The following is a 14,639-nucleotide window of genomic DNA, read 5'->3' on the forward strand; positions in this document are numbered from 1 at the left end:
TAAAAAATAGATATATAGATGGATGGATGGATGGATGGATGGATGGATAGATAGATAGATAGATAGATAGGTAGATAGATAGATAGATAGATGATAGATAGATAGATGCTAAGATGAAGAGATCAACTCAGTAATAGGGTGTGTGCTTAGCATTCTAAATTCAGTCCACAACATGGAAAGATAAATAAATAAAAAACTTACACTATTATATCATAGAGTTGCAGGTTTAAAAAAATTTACAACCATTTTTAATATGATTGCAATCTTATATATTGTGGTTTGAGCATCTAAAAAAAATATTTCTCTGGCCAGGCACACGAATAGTCCAGTAGTAGTAGCAGAACTTAGGGGTGGGGGTGGTGCAGGAGGCCCACTTAGTTCAGAAGACTGAGGCTAACCTGAGCAACATCATGAGATCCTATCTCATAAAACAATTACTCTGCAGGGAAAAGAGAGCTCAATGTCAGTGTCCTGATTCCCAGCCCCAGCCAGCTCCACACCAGGCTCGGACTATCTACTTGTATCCAAGCTACTCACTGGGAACGTAGAGTTTTTTCAGAAGCACAGCTGGTCTGATCTCTCTGACACCATGTTAGCACTTGATATTTGGAATTATCGGCAGAATTCAGTTCTTTCCTCCGACCCCATTGTGGTCCCCATTGTTGCCTAGACAAAGGTCCTACTGTGTCCTTTGACCTCGGCATCTTTAACTCCCCAGCCACAATTATCCAGAAAGAAGGGCTTTAATACTGGATAGAGCCCACGGACTCTATAATAGAGACTCTGGATATTCACTTTCAGGATGGACTCATAGAGATACCTCTACCTTGGGACTGATGTACTCACAGGTCTCCCCCACCATGCTCAGCTCAACTTGAGTGTCTTTTAAAGCATCCATCCAAACAGATTATGGAGTCCCTCTGTTTGCACTATGACCTGAATGGCGCTCCTTTTCTTCTGTTGCTTTGATGTACACCATTTTCACTTCTACTGCATTTTCTTCTAAAAAATAAGTCTCATTTCACCCCAACAATTCTGTAAAAGAGAAAAGAGAGCAAGAAACTAAAGTTAGGGCAGGATCTCAGAAAGAAGGGATGCTTCACAGTCACTGGGCAAACAGGCAGGTGGTCTAATTCCCTGGCTTGCTGCCTGAGGCACCTTGCATAGACTCCTTAATTCTGATGTTATTCAGCCTCCCAGTATTTCTTATGTCACCTACCTGAGTTCTGACCTCACTTGATTTTGTCTGAACAGTTTTAGTGTTTCCTGGATAACACAAAGTCACAACTACAAAGCGGGCATTGCTACAACAAGGCACTGACAGGACTTTAAAGACGGAATGACTGGCTGGTAGATAACGAGCCTGAACGTGGGGAATAACACTGTACACTAAAGGGGCTGATAGTATTGATCTGGCTGCTAGGCCTTTTGGGAGGATGAGCTCACTGGCAATCGCAGAGATCTTCTCTGTGAAAGAACATAAATGATAGCACATTTGAGATTCACCTCGCCCCCTTTGGGATGACTCTTCTTGGAGTGGGTTAAATGGCCGTCTGGATGTCATAGCAACCAAGATCAGCCTGGAGGAGTCTTCACTCCTGGATTCCATGTGAGGTTCTATATTTTTAACTCAGTCATAAAGCAGATGTGTCTTTCTTTAAAAACAAAAGTCCAGCGAGAGAGCTTTTGGCTTTTGGGTTACTGTAAGGAAAGAGGAACACAGAGAAACTTCTGAAAGCCTTCAAAGACTTCAGCTACATCCAGCATTTTTATCTGTAACTCCAGAAAGCATGTACAAAAATGTCACCCTAACACAATTAAAGATGGCCAATAGCAACTCAGCCTCGGGGAGGCTGCAGAGAGGCCACCCAGGAGGTTCAGATTTTGTGGTTGTGACTTAGCATTCGCTTCAACGCCATTGAAGAAAGAAAGAAAGAGAGAGAAAGAAAGAAAGAAAGAAAGAAAGAAAGAAAGAAAGAAAGAAAGAAAGAAAGAAATCAGCTCCCTCTCACCCTCTTCTGTAGGCAGCCCATAAGGAAAGGCTTTCACGGGTTGTTTCCACACTCATTGTTACTACTGTTCTCAGCACCGTCTTGCCGTGCTCTGATGTTTGTGTGGGCATCGTGTGCTCGCCGAGCAAGCCTTTCTGATTTCTGCCAGTATTTGTGCTGAGCCATGCACTCTCTCTCAAGTCACTCATGGAAAACAAACAAATGAATAAAATGATTTATTCAGGGTCACACAGCTTGGAAGTGGCAGCAGAGATTGTCCCCGCGCCTCTGACAGCAAGCCCACAGCTCTATCTAATCTGTCATTCTGCCCGCCATGTTGAAATCCAGGCACAAGCCCTTATATCCTTTATTTCCTGCATTATTTTCTCTGTGATCTAACCAGCTAAGCTAAGCACGCACTCAGCCATAGAAAACGCTGGAGGAAGGCAGAGGGTCCTTCTGCTGGTGCCCAAGACAACACAGCCTTGCTGGTGTCCTGAGAATACCTCTGGGGACACGTAAGAATCTTTTGACAGAAAATGAAATTCACCTTGGTATTCTAAATGCTTGCATTTCCCTCCCAGCCCTCAATCCCATCCTCATCGAGGCATTTGAAAGAGAAAGATTTAAAATTGCTTGAAAATTGAAGCAAGATTGCCTGGTTATTGATTCAAATTCTGCCAGATCTGACTCAGAGCTGTCTCCCTTGTTGCTGCCACCAGCTCTGATGGCTAAAGAGAGATTTTGAGGATTTGGCTTGTAATCAAATGACCCAAGAATCTTTCCTGCTTCCCCACTCCAAAACAGGGAAATTTAATATTTTTCATTGCAGCTGAGCTCTCACTGCCAGGATGGTAATTGGGATTTCAATTGGTCCCCCTGCAGTCAAGAGTTTTGCTTAACATAATATTTGAGTTATTTGCTCTTGTGTCTTAACAGAAAACAGTAAACAACGTTTGAGCAGCCACGGGATAATGAGGTGGGCTTACCCAGCTCCGTGGCAGGAAAGCACAATGACAGTAGCCCGGAAATCACTGCTACTGAGGCTGTGATAGGGACGATGCTGTAGCAGAGAAATCCTGCACTTTGTGTCAGCTTCCCCACAGAAAAAAGAACCTGGGTCTGCAGATCTTACAAGAAAAAAAAAAGATACTAGGTAGACAATAAGATAACAGTAATAGCAGCCTGCTTGTGTGCTAAAGGGTTTGAGAAATAATCATACAGACCTGAATCTACCTATTTTCTAGCTTTCTTTAACAAATTTTCTCTGCCTGGTTTCTATGGAAACTGGAGACTGCATATGAGCTAGATATACTCAGTAGTCTTTCCTAGCAGATGTGACCATTTCACATTTCTCTAAGTGATGTCATATTTTAACCACTAAGATCAAAAGAAAAAAGTCTATGCACAATACGCTCTGAACCATTGATGAGGAAGGTCAGTGTTGATGCTTGCTGTGGTCTGGAACAATATTAGTCACACACCTTAGCTCGGTCCTCCTTTTAGATTCGTTATCTTTAATAATTATTCAGGGGACCTCCAGGAAAAAAGAAACCTCTTTATGTCTTTCCAATATACAGCATTGAACACAGGGGCACAGTTGTGTGTGTGACCAGAATGCCGAGAGAGCTGCAGCTGTGAGGCAGCTCCAAGACAAGCACACCATGAAGATGACATCAACCTAAGGCTAGAGGGCCAATGAGCAAAGATAAGGCCTAGTGTCCAAAAGCCGGAACCAACCAAAATCAGTCACAACTGTCATGAAGATGTCACACAGGAATTAAGACCATGGAGGAGGGCTATTTGAGGTACTGGTGGAGACTCCAGTCAGTACATCTCCTATCCCAGTCTTAACCGGGCCTGTCCCTACTTGGCTTATGAGATCAAGCATGCTCAGGGTGGTATGGGCACAGATCTGGCCTTTCCTTTCTGTTGATCACCTACCTTCTGTCAAGACTTCCTATTGGCTAACCCCACATAAAGATCAGGTGACAAGAGACCCCGAGAAATAAACTCTCCCAAGAGAACAGAAAAATGCAGAGATGGTCCTAAAGACAAACCAGCAACTGGCTCACAGACTTACCACTTGTTTCATAGTTGAGAAACTGAGAACACAAAGATGATTTTCTTAAAAAAAAAAAAAAAAAAAAGCAAAGTAAGCAAGCATGCCATTAGCCACCTTATGCTATCTCTCTGAAGAAGGCTATTTCTTCATGGCATTCGTACATTATGTGCCCTTCACATAAACAAGCCCAGTTAAACACCAGTTAGAAGAGACTGAAATCTGAAAGCTACCCATTGGTGGAGTTCTAGATATTTATGTGCAGTTACAATTCCAAATGATTCATCCTGATGAATCCAGTTATAAAGGTATGAAAAGGACCACTGGGTTACTAGTAACACAGATTTGGGAGTTTGGATATTCCTCACCTCCTACCTCATCTGCTGGAGAACTGGACTGTAATTCTGATGAGTTAGACTGCTATAAGCAATGATAGGAGGGGAAGGGTAAACATGCCCAGTTCCTATTTTCTCTTCTCATGCTTGACCATCTGCTGCTGCTAAACTAGTAAGGGAAACACGTCAGGAAAGAGCTAAGGTTTCTATGAACTTCATTCTTTCCCTGAAATGGGGTGGGGAGACTCGTTGGACTGGGGACACCTTGTCAAAGCATGGAGAAAAATGTTCCATCTGATAGGTAGGCTTGACCTCTATTGAAGTCATTAATATTTTCAGACAGCATATAAAGATCTGAAAATAAAGATTTTTGTTATCACCAATGGAGGGAACATTTTCAGATAAATGGCTTCTCTTTTTTTCCTTTCAGTTCTCAACAGGAAGAAGTCCTATTTGATAAGGTCAGTCCTATCTATATTAGAAGATGGGTACACAAGTGTCTTAGTTAGGGTTTCTGTTGCTACGATGAAACACCGTGGCCACTGGGAAAGAAAGGGCTTACACTTCCACCCTGTAGTCCATCACTGAAGGAAGCCAGGACAGGAACTCAAACAGAGCAAGAACCTAGAAGTAGGAGCTGATGCAAAGGCCATGGAGGAGTGCAGCCTCCTAGCTTTGCTCTTTCTCATTACAGATCTGTATAAGCATGACCACTAATAACCAAACAACTTATCCAATACGTGGTTGTCTAGAGATCTCTGCTGAAGTTGTTAATCTAAAACTCTGCACTTTAGCCTCAGGCGAATTTCTTTAATAAGGGCAGAAAGCAGCCACAGTCTTTGCCAGAATATCACAAGAATCATCTCTAGGTCTCTGAAACCAAATCACCCTCAGCACCACTGTCTTCCATGCTTCTACTGGTATGGTCCATTAAACTTTCTTAAAGCATTCAACTGCTTTCCTAATCCAAAGTCCACATTCTTCCAAACAAAAGTTTCAGGCCTAACAAAGCAATACCTGGTACCAACTTTTGACTTAGGGTTTCTATTGCTTGAAGAGACATCATGACCATGGCAACTCTTAGAGGGGACATTGCAATGAGCCGTTGGTCTGGTCAAGGCTCTGGCCTCTGGCACAACCTCATCAATGAACTCTCACCGAAAATCCTCTTGGATGTGCTGCTGCTGTTGCCCTGAGTCATGGAAATCCTGTGGCTATCACGTGCTCCAGAAGATCATAGATGGAGTAGATGTTAGGGTGGGCCAACCCCCAGGGCTAGGATGTGGGCGTGTGTAGTAGCTGAGCTGGTTAGTCCAGGCCCCTGGGACCACCCTACCTCAGGTGAGGGACAGAGCCAGTTCTCCCATGCCACCAGAGCCAGATCTCCCATGCCTGTGGTGAGATTTCTCCCTAGTGCAGGGACCAGTTCTCCCATGAGGGGCAAGAACAGCTTTCCTGCCCTAGTGTCCAGCGAGGGGCAAAGCCAGTGAAGGGTGGGGCCAGCTCAGCACAACCCTTGGATTTAAACAGGCATGGTTCCAGTGGGGCCCCTGTGTAACACAGACCATGGACATCCACATAGACCCCAATTGCATAGGATCATGGACCAAGACATGGCCCTCAGCAGCAGCTAAGACCTGGTGACAGTTTAGGCCACTTATATGGGCATGGCCCTAGTGGCAGCACAGCCATCAGACACCATTGTGGCCTAGACCCTGGGCATCTGTGTGGCCTATGGTGACAACGTGAGCCACAGACATCAACACAGACCCCAGCTGCAGTAGGACCATGGACATGATCCTTGGCAGCAGCCCAGGCCTGGATGTTACCATGGCCCCATGTGACAGAGGAAGCCACTCAGATAGGCATGGTGACCCTCAGACACCAACATGACCCCAGGTGGTGGCCCAGACCCCTGGCATTGGCATGGCCTTAGATGGTAACAGGAGACACAGACACCATCACAGATCCTTGCTGCAGTAGGGTCACAGACCCAGATATGGTCCTCCACTGTACCCCCAGCCCGGATATGACCATGTGGCAACACAGGCCACTCATCTATGGCTCTGCCTGGAGCATGACCCTCAGATGCCAACGAGGCCTCAGGCAATAGCACAGATCCCATGTATTTACACGGCCTTTGGTAGTAACAGGAGCCATGGATATCAACACTGGCTGCAGTAGGGCCACAGACACAGAAACGACCCTATGCTACTGTTCAGGTCTGGACATCACCACAGCCCTTGGTGGAAGCACATGCCAATCAGATCAGGACAGCCCTAGCAGTAGCATGGCTCTCAAACACCATCATGAACTCAGGTGACTGACCAGAGCCTGGGCCTCTGCATGGCCTTCAGTGGTTACTGAAGTCATGGACATCAACACAGAGCCTGGCTGCTTTAGAGCTATGGAAAGTTCTACATCTTGACCGTAGGCAGTAGACAGTAAGAGACCCTTGGCCTGGCTTGAGCACTTGAAACCTCAAAGCCCAGCTCCAGTGACACACTTCCTCCAACAAGGCCACACTTCCTAATAGTGCCACTTCCTCTGAGCCTATGGGGGCCTTTTTCACATTCAAACCACCACAACAAGGATGGTCTGTCTTCCTTCACAAGTGATCCAAAGTTAATAATCCATGAAGGGGGACCCCACTGAAACCCAAAAACTATTCATAAAAAAGGGGTTTACTTTCTTGAAGGTATGGGGCAGTTTGAACCAGCAGCCTAACTCTGATCTCAGAAAGCCTCTTGGAACTGAGGTAGGCAGCCTGCAATCCTCCCTGCCATTCCCACACCTACAATGTTTGCCAGAACCACTAGAACTGAAAGTAGCGTTGTTAAAAACAGGAATGGATATTTAAGGATGAAGAAGCCTCAAGACCCATTCTCTCACCATTGATGCAAAACACATTTTAGGACAGAGTATCTGTAGCTCTTTCCAGATGATTGACTAATGAGAGAAAGCCCACAACCTCTATACCCCACACTTCCGCCATGGCTAGGTTCAGTTGTGTAGACCCTGATATGGATGAAGTACTAGTTATGAGGGCCAACTTAAGAATGAAGGTTCTTATTCATTCAGAAAGACAAGCGAGACCATGGTGCAACTTTATAGGGCCTACAGAATAAGGCTCTTGCTAATAACCTGATGATTTCCCTCTGTTTTTATGCTTCCAGTCATTGCTTCATATGGCAATAATTTTGTAATTTTTTTCTATTAATAATCAGGAAAACAAAAAAAAATACAAACTCAGCCCCATCCCTATATCTAACTTAGCTAGCCAAATTCACTTTTTTATTTTTGACATAGGTCAGAAAAAAAGTTTCCTTCAGCATTACAACTGGTTATTTATAGTGAGGTATCCATTTTTAGGGCTGTAGTCTAATATGGAAAACCCTCTCAAGAGTCTCTCTTCATATGAGCTAAGAGAGTTCAGAGTACTCGGGTTTTCTTGTGATGTGATTAATTTCAGTTCATTCTGAGAGAACAGTACCCATCACTTGCTGATGTCCTTGTTTCTTTACACTGGACGACTTAGCCCAGAGGACTATGGGAACTTCCTTAGATGTCATAAGTATGCCCATTACTCCAGAACTGATTCATTCAGCTTCTGCTTAGGAGTGCAGGGAATATGCAATGGCTACTGCACAGCCATGCAATAGAAATGACATTGAAGAGAGGAAAGTTGGCATGAAAAGAGGTGGTGGACCTCAGACTTCAGTAAAAATGTTTTACTTTGGCAATGTTCACAAAACATGAAACCATGTAAACTGCTGGAGCCCCTTTCAGGTCCCTTAGTGGGGAGTTATGCAAGTGAGGGAGCCTGGAGCTTAAATCTAAGCTTTCTTAGTTTTGTGGTTTATTTGCCTCTGAGTTCATCATAGGCACAGTTGCTATTATTACAGTATTATTATTTTATTATTATTATTATTATCACTGTAACTTCAAGATATACTTAGAACTTGGACCACAACAGACTGTTGGTTGATTGTGTGTCCCAGCATCTTGATCACCACTTGATTCGCAGAAGGCTTCCCAGAGGAAGTGGGCTTCGTGCTGGGTTTTGGAGACTATTACATTACTTTAAACACATAACTGTGTCTAGTTTTTAACTGGAGAAGATATAGAGCTACAAGTTTCTAGGACACAGAAATCAAGGTGAGACAGAGGATATTTGATAAATTCATATTTGCTACTATGATCAAACTAGAAGGAACAGATTTTGATGATGCAGATTATGGTCAAGGCTATTGAAAGTTTAAAAGTAGCAGAGAGATTTTCCTGATTTTGTTCTAGTTTATGGTTTGTTTGTTTGTTTAAAAAAATAAGAAAGAACTACAAACCTATTTATTTTGGGGATTTTAGTTTCTGGCCATATTGGTAAAGTGACCTCTCTACCTACATCAAATTATCCTACAGAAGAAAGCTTTCCCAGTAGATATACAACATGAAAGTTATGTTTCTTCCTCAAGCTAGTGAAAAACAGAACTCCCTTTCTTCTCTCACCAGAAGCTGGCTAATCTTAACCCAAATAATTGGTACAAAGAAATAATACCATGGAGGGAAAGTCTAGATTTTCTTATAACAAATTCTAATGGAAGAAAGATCTGGGACAGGGGACAGGTTTCATTTATTTATTTATTTATTTATTTATTATTTATTTATTAAAGATTTGTGTCACTTCCCCACCACCGCCTCCCATTTCCCTTCCCCTCCCCCAATCAAGTCCCCCTCCCTCGTCAGCCCAAAGAGCAATCAGGGTTCCCTGCCCTGTGGGAAGTCCAAGGGCCACCCACCTCCATCCAGGTCTAGTAAGGTGAGCATACAAACTGCCTAGGCTCCCACAAAGCCAATACGTGCAGTAGGATCAAAGAACCCATTGCCATTGTTCTTGAGTTCTCAGTAGTCCTCATTGTCCGCTATATTCAGCAAGTCCGGTTTTATCCCAGGCTTTTTCAGATCCATAGCAGCATTGTTTGTAATAGCCAGAACCTGGAAACAACCTAGATGCCCTTCAATGGAAGGATGGATGAAGAAAGTATGGAATATATACATATTAAAGTACTACTCAGCAGTAAAAAACAAGGACTTCTTGAATTTTGCATACAAATGGATGGAAATAGAAAACACTATGCTGAGTGAGGCAAGCCAGACCCAAAAAGAGGAACATGGGATGTACTCATTCATATTTGGTTTCTAGCCATAAACAAAGGACATTGAGCCTATAATTAGTGATCCTAGAGAAGCTAAATAAGGAGAACGCAAAGAAAAACATATAGGCATCCTCCGGAATATTAACCTTCATCAGGCGATGAAAGGAGACAGAGACCCACATTGGAGCACCGGACTGAAACCTCAAGGTCCAAATCAGGAGAAGAAGGAGAGAGAGCACAAGCCAGGAACTCAGGACCGCGAGGGGTGCACCCACACACTGAGACAATGGGGATGTTCTATCGGGAACTCACCAAGGCCAGCTGGCCTGGATCAGGGGACAGGTTTCTGCTACAGGTTGCATGCAAGGCTCCCAGAAGGCAGACATGCTGCCAAAGCGCCACCTCCCCAACCCCCTCACCCCCCGCATTATCAGCCAGCATTGATCCCCTGCCCTCACCTAGACCTGAGCAGACATTCACAAAGACACCTCCAATCTTGGTGTAGAAGAAACACATGACCTTGACTGAATTCTGTCTGTGGTGACAGTGGCAAGTCTCTTAGGTTCCCATGTCCACAGCCTACCTGTCTTCCTGGGTCTGAACCTACTGTGTAAACCAGTGTCTCAGGCTGAGGATGGGAAAGTTCATGTACCATGAAGACACAGCTGTGAAAACCCCTCCTCCACCCTCAGCACAACAGCTGAGAGCAGATGACAAGATACCCTGGCTGGAGAGCATGAGAAATGGGCTTCTCAGAGCCTTCCCACCACACTACACAAGCCAAACCTTGTGCTGCTAACAGGCTTCTCTCTGCAAGTGAAGCCTCAAATCTGCACGCTTTGCTTCCTCTCTCGAGACAAAAGTCCACCTTTTTACCCATCTACAACAATCCGTAGGGATTTTCCAGACCTCACCGGCAGGGCCATTTCTTCTTCACGACTTTCCACTTGTTATCAAGAAATGAATTACTTTTTACAGTGACTCATAGTCAGTCTGTCCTTATCCACCCTGCTGGTTTCTGTTTCCATCAAATCTATGCTCTGTAAACATTTACTGGATAAGATAGTTAATGTTCATTGCCAGTTGACCAGATTTGAAATCACGTAGGAGACACACCTCTGCCTGTGCCACTGATTCTCCAGAGGGCTGTGACTGTGCAGGGAAGATTCATCCTGAATGTGAGGGGCACCATCCTGTGAGCTAAGGTCCTGGACTGATTAAAAAAAAAAGGGGGGGGGAAGCAGGAAGCTAACCTCAGAGTTCACCTCACTCTGTTTCTTGACAGAGGACGCATGTGACCAGCGTGTCGTGCTCCTGCTACCGTGCTCCCCACCATGATGGAGTACAACTTCGAACCTGGAGCCAGAGTAAACACATCTTTCCAATTACCCTAGAATAGTCAGGTGTTTGGTCGCAACAATGAGGAAAGTGATTAATACGATGGATAAATGAACAAATGGCACTTTGGGATCCAGGGAGAAATCCAGGCACAGCTCTGTGGAAAGTGTATAGCGAGGCTCTGGGGAGCTTGCAGGGGATCTCAGGATGCAGGATGGCCTGAGCAGCGGAGGCCTTAACAAGACAGGGAGCGGGGCTGGAGAGATGGCTCAGCGGTTAAGAGCATTGCCTGCTCTTCCAAAGGTCCTGAGTTCAATTCCCAGCAACCACATGGTGGCTCACAACCATCTGTAATGAGGTCTGGTGCCCTCTTCTGACCTTCAGGTATACATGTAGAAAGAATATTGTATACGAAATAAATAAATAAATAAATAAATAAATAAATAAATAAATAAATAAATAGGTTGTTAAAAAAAAAAACAAGACAGAGAGCTGTAAGCACATACTGACATCTAATAAAGCCTGGGTGCTCCCGATTAGTAGCCAGGACCCTGTGGCTCACAAGGAGTGGCAACTTCGTTTAAGAAAGAAGGAATTGTTTGTTGGCTTTATTGGGCACAAAGGACACTAAATTGACTCACATAATGAAGGAAAAGTATTCCAGAAACCAAACCCCAGAATGGGAAATGAAACCCACTAAGGAGCCAGAAAACCCTCCTCTCTTCTCTATTTGTTCTCCTTCTCTCCACAGGTCCCCACAGATAATCTCAGATATGTCTGTTCTCTCTTACACTACTCTCCCTCCTCTTTCCACCTCATTTTCACTGTATCTATTTTAATATCATTCTATTTTACATCAGAGAATTTTTCTCCATATATCAGAGAAAATAGCTCCTAGCAACTCCAGACAAATGCTTAATGTTTTAGAACTAAGAAAAACTAGCATTATGCCTCCAACTGAGAGATTCCATGAGAAGCACCCAATTAAGCTTTGATCCTATGCACCTTGCTGTGGAGACTCATTGTGCCCAGGGATGTCACACAAGTTTTGGCCCAGCTGTGTGAAGAAGGAATCCAGACATCATTCTTGACAGGTCTGCCAAGGCAACGTGAGTGTTTGAAACAAGACCTTTGGCAGCTTGCCATACCAGGAAAAACAAGAGCAATGGGGGGAATCTTGGAAATAACTCTAGGTACTGCATCAGCATGGGATAGGGACACAGGGAAGTCCTCTGAGACTCTCTGGACTTCTGTCTCCTAGGTCTGGCCTGTTGTGTTCAACAGCTCCTCTGAATCTTTACTGCTGGCCTGAGAGTTGAGCCTCAGATAGCAGGCCCACACTCTGGAGTGTTGGCTGTAAGCCCTTGGGTCTCCAAGCATCACTGTGATAAGGGAAATACCCTCTTCCCTGGCCTATCTGGCTCACTTGATTGAGTCCGAGGACCTGATTTTGATTCTTGCTTTGGTGCCTGATTTATAAAGTGATGTGCTAATAATCACTGCTACGCTCTTAGAGGTTGTGCAAATCATAGATAAGGATTGTGAAATGGCACAATGCAAACTGTAAAGTACCAGGCAAACTGGATTTGCTATTTTGAAGTTCACCTGCCTTCCTTTCAAGGCTCTCAAATCCTCTTCAGTCTAATTAAGAACAAAGTTGTGCTTTCTAGTTATTTGCCAAAGCTAATTGCTGCATTTTCTAAAACTGGAATGTATACATAATTTCCAAAGTTACACAGTCAAACAGACAAATGTATGATTAAACCGAGTCTCCTAGTCACCAAGAAAATGTGAGATATTTCATTTGATTATGTGCTAATGCAAGCATCTTACACATTATTGGTGCCCATCGCTACTCCTCAGTCACAGGAGATTGCTTCTGGATCTGAGGCATTCCCCTAAAACCTCACATTCCTGTATCACTGTGTTATTTATTACTGCAATGAAGTTGACTCCCATGCATTTAATATATGTTAAAACAACAATATTTTTATCTCTTCCATCTCCTCCCTTCCGAATTCAATAAACCTAAAACTGTTCTAAAAAGACAATTTATTGATGTTAAAAATGGACTTTAAAAAAAAAAAAAAACAATTGAGGAGGGACCCAAAAGCCTACAACACCTTCAAAAAGATGCTAAGCTTTGTTTTAGTTGAATGCCACCTGTCGGGGTCTGTAGCCCCAACATAAAAACTACTTTTCCCTAACCGGATCAATACGGAGGCACGGGAAATAATGAGACACAGTTCACACAGCAATATTGGAAGGGCCTCTCAGGCTTCATTCATTCCTGAAGATCTATCCGCATTTATTCTTCAAACCTTTTATTCCCCCCAGGTAAAGCAAGGTGGAAACTCATTAATATTCTCTTTCTAGGGGATGCAGGATACCGAGTACCATCACACCTGCAACTCAGTCACCAGCTTGGAGTCCACACCTCTTCCCAGGTCATCTACATAATAACAAAGAGAAGGAGCAGCACATCCCGAGCCTTTTGTTAGGTGGCTACAGGTGTCTGGCAGGATAGCAGCTGCCCTTGGAAACTAAGCATGGCCAGAGAACCTGGCTGCAAATATCTCGTGTGAAATATGGGTCTACATGTACCTCTCATTTTCTCTATTGGACTTTTTGCAGATGTACACAGAGAGTCTTACTTTGTAGCCCTGGCTTGCTTTGAAGTTCTCATCTCCTTGCCCCAGGCTCTAAGGGCTGGGATTGCAGGTGTACTCCACCACACCTAGTTTGTATTCTCGTCTTGTTCTACAACTTCCTAGGGCTGATCTTCTGACCCATCTGATGACTGTTTTAGCTCTGCTGCAGTCCCTTCCATTGATGCTCTATCTTTCCCCTCTCTTAGGATAGTAGGAATAGGGTGTGGTTATTCCTGCTGACCCTAAGCCATCTTTTCACATGGAGAGCAGTGTTATGGCACCACTATGAGCCCAGAGTCCAAATGTAAGGCTTTCTGGCTGGTGATGCGAAGTGTAGGTTACTGAGCAGGGCCAACCACTTCATGCTGAAATCTGTCGGTCTTTTCTCTTGGATGTCCTTGTCTCCAAAAAGGAGTCACTAGTCTCCTACTGTGATGGTTAATCTTGAATGTCAAGTTGACAAGATTGAAACACTCCTAAGGGTTTAAAAAGTGACACTACTAGCTGTGCCTGTTAGGGTATTTCCAGGGACAATTGCCATGTGGGACAGCAACTGAGGGAGGACCACATGCCCTGAATGTCAATAGCAACACTCAATAGGCTAGGGGAAGGTGAGGATGGAGCAAAGCAAAAGGAGGAATCCTACTAATGTAGGCATGTAGTCTACTACAAGCAGAACTGTGTTGAAATATGGAGCGGCGGGGCTGCGTCCCCAACACCCTGGCCGCTTGGCTAGCTTATGCCCGAAATAATAACACACAAACTATATTCATTTAAGAACTGCTTGGCCCATGAACTCTAGCCCTTACGGGCTAATTCTCGCACCTGGACTAGCCCATTTCTAATAATGCGTGTAAGCACCCCAAGGTGCGCTTACTGGGAAGATTCTAGCCTAAGTCCATCGTGGGTTGCAGCTGCCTGGGAGAGCAGAGCATGGCGGCTGTCTGGTCCCTCTGGAAGCAGCGCAGAGTCTGACCTCACTTCCTCTTCCGCCCAGAATTCTATTCTGTTTATTTCTCCCACCAATGCTTTAACCTATGAGGGCCAAACAGTTTCTTTATTGCTCAGCCAATGAAATCAACAGATTGATATATGACACTCCCACATCA

The 14,639-nt window shown here is 44.3% G+C and overlaps 1 long non-coding RNA gene across 1 annotated transcript in view; it reads right to left on the reverse strand.

The window, feature by feature from the left end:
- Positions 1-864: 864 nt before the first annotated feature.
- LOC126503003 (uncharacterized) overlaps positions 865-14,639 on the reverse strand; it is a 123,650-nt gene continuing 109,875 nt past the window's right edge. The window contains exon 3 of the long non-coding RNA XR_007592129.1: positions 865-1,035. This is a non-coding gene — a long non-coding RNA (uncharacterized lncRNA). The remainder of the gene's footprint in view (positions 1,036-14,639) is intronic.

The sequence above is a fragment of the Alexandromys fortis genome, unplaced genomic scaffold (assembly GCF_014885135.2).
Source record: "Alexandromys fortis isolate MF-2015 unplaced genomic scaffold, M_Fortis_MF-2015_v1.1 scaffold_1, whole genome shotgun sequence".
NCBI lineage: Eukaryota > Metazoa > Chordata > Mammalia > Rodentia > Cricetidae > Alexandromys > Alexandromys fortis.